The sequence below is a fragment of the Anarrhichthys ocellatus genome, unplaced genomic scaffold (genome assembly GCF_004355925.1).
Source record: "Anarrhichthys ocellatus isolate YVR2014 unplaced genomic scaffold, GSC_Weel_1.0 scaffold6426, whole genome shotgun sequence".
NCBI lineage: Eukaryota > Metazoa > Chordata > Actinopteri > Perciformes > Anarhichadidae > Anarrhichthys > Anarrhichthys ocellatus.
The window spans coordinates 190-2,899 of record NW_022286400.1 but is presented as its reverse complement, the minus strand read 5'-3'; the positions used below and the strand labels follow the sequence as shown (position 1 = coordinate 2,899).

Genomic DNA, 2,710 nt, shown 5'->3' with positions numbered 1-2,710 from the left:
GTCTTCTTAATGTGAGTGATGAAGTGGTGAAGTTTCATGGTGATATCCATGAGTTCATGTGTTCACCTGTAGAGTCTTCACTCTCACAGTCAACATTTATAACATTTCACACTGAACATGTGCAGCTTTGGTTCTTTCTCTTTGTTAAAACAGAAGAACAATTGAATTGAATAAAAATCTGAGCACAGATGGTGAAGTGGTAAATACCGCCCTCTGTGCACGAGCCTGAAGGTCTCTACTCTCTCAAGTGTTTTTATGATGTGTCCTAGTAAAGTAAAAACTAAAAAATGTAATAATTGAGATTTTACCTCGATGAACGATGTCGTGTTTATGGCACCAGTGAATGGCTCTGATTAACTGGTAGATGTAGCTGCGCGCTTTGTCAGTCGGCACCCCGTTGGGTAACTCCTCGAGCAGCTCCAGCATGTTCTGAAAGAGAAACACAAACGACAAAGAGAACGACCACGTTAGGCGACGGTGACCTCTGAACCCAGAGCAGTTTTCTGGGTGTTTTTCTGCTCCCATCACATTTTACTCACAGTTTGTTATTACAATATTAAAGTCCTGCTCCTGTCCTCTCTCCTCTCCTCTCTCCTCTCTCCTCTCTCCTCCTCTCCTCTCCACTTCCTGCAGTTCAGTCAAAGTTTCTCTGATTTGTTGTCACATGACTGTTGGTCTCAAGAGAATCAATCATGTCTTCATAGTTGCATTGATGAGCTCAGAATTTAATGTTTTTTACAGAATCTGTTTAAAGGAAACGGTTTATTTGTGGCGATATTTTTATTATAACGGTGTTGTTTTGGCGTGTTTTGGGGTTCAGAGGGTTGAAAGAAGACGAGGCTCACCTTCTCCACATACTCAAAGACGAGATACAGTTTCCCTCGTCGTCTGAACGCCTCTTTCAGCTCGACGATGTTCTCCTGTTTGAGGGTGCGGAGCATCTTGAGCTCCCGCAGCGTCGTTTCTTTGACCTCCTCATTTTCTGATTGGACGTGACACAGAAGGCGGAGTCAGGATCATCGTGTGGTGATGAAGACGGGATGAAGATGATGAATTTCTTTGTCGTCCACTTACCTTCGCTGTCCTTGAATTTCTTTATGGCCACGATTTCATTGGTGTCCTGCAAAATAAATTAGAGAAAATCTATTAATGCTGGATCCCGACCAACTACCAGGATCCTTTGGACCCAGAGCGTAGTCTGACAGGCAGAGGACCAACTATGAGGATCCTTTGTACCCAGAGCAAAGTCTGACAGGCAGAGGACCAACTACCAGGATCCTCTGGACCCAGAGCGTAGTCTGACAGGCAGAGGACCAACTACCAGGATCCTTTGTACCCAGAGCAAAGTCTGACAGGCAGAGGACCAACTACCAGGATCCTCTGGACCCAGAGCATAGTCTGACAGGCAGAGGACGTCGTGGAAAAGAAGTTCAGACCGGACTAGTTGATGAAGTCTAAACTACTGTTCCCCAACTCTATTCTTATTCTATACTTAATACCTTTTGGTGTGCTGTACTGGAATCAGACAGAGTTCGATGCAATAGAGTTTATTCTCGCGAAGAACACAACCCGAGGTTCTCGGACAATGACTGACTTATTCTGTTCTCACATAGTCTTATATAGGGTGGCTGACACCGGATTTGCCCTTCTTAGCTCTTCATCTGTTTTCCTTTAAAATCCCAGGTGTGTGTCTTTCCTGTCATGTGGGTGTGAGTTATGTTCGTATGGTTTCTAATGTGTGTATTGCATGTGCCAGTGTGTCATGGTCAACTTTGTCTTTCTAGTTGAAAGCCTTTCCCTGGTGCCGCCTTGCATAACGCGACTCTTCTTAGTTCAGACCAGCTCTCCCTCTCACAGCACCAGGGCCTTCTCTTGCATTCTCCATGACAGTCTCACCGTCCGCCTGCCAGCCTGTGTAGTAGGAACGCCATCTCGCTCTGCACCTGCTACCCCTCAGTAGTTTATCTACAAGAGACTCCGATCCTTTCTCAGGCTGTATGTTGACCTATTCAGACCATCACACTATATTCACTCGTTCTCAATATGCGGATGTCATATAAGTGAGTTTCAAACATTTAGATATATTTAAACAAATAGATATAGTTGATGGTGCTATTATGATAAATCAAACTCCAACAAGGACCAACCACCAGTGTTAAGAATTCTGCAAAAACAATCTTTTGTAACTTGTTTATAAGCACGAGTGACACGAATCAATCGCAGCAAACAAAGAACCAAGAGACACTTCGTCCTCCCTCCGTGGAGTTGTCTCTGTGAGAGACGCCTCCCGCCACTAGCCCCGTTTCTCAACATGTCCTAGTTAGGCCCGATGGCTCGATGGCCGTGCTCCAGTCCCCCCCCAGCATCGCACCACTCCACCGTGGATCACAGTGAGCAGTGAGCTCCTCCTCACAGCACCGAGGAACACAAGATGACTCGCAGCAGGGTCAGCTTCTCCAGCGTCACTCGCTGAGTGAAAGGAGACGGAGCGCTGCACTAATGGAGGGAATCACAAGACGACCAGGAGCTGCAGCTCACTTCAACTCACCAAGAACAGAAGTCTAGAATATTTTGTGTTCATCGAACTCCTTACTTATGTATGCATCTCTAATACTAACTCTTTATTTAGAAATACTAAGTCTTTATTCTGAGATATTTAATCTTTATTCTGAGATATTTAATCTTTATTCTGAGATATTTAATCATTATT

General features: G+C 44.8%; 1 long non-coding RNA gene across 1 annotated transcript; it reads right to left on the bottom strand.

Moving 5' to 3' along the window:
- Window positions 1-327: 327 nt before the first annotated feature.
- LOC116380215 (uncharacterized) lies at window positions 328-2,680 on the bottom strand. The gene is made up of 3 exons (XR_004212521.1): window positions 1,075-2,680; window positions 846-982; window positions 328-429 (listed from the first exon to the last, which is right to left on the bottom strand). It is a non-coding gene; the product is annotated as an uncharacterized LOC116380215 (long non-coding RNA).
- Between the last annotated feature and the right edge of the window lie 30 nt (window positions 2,681-2,710).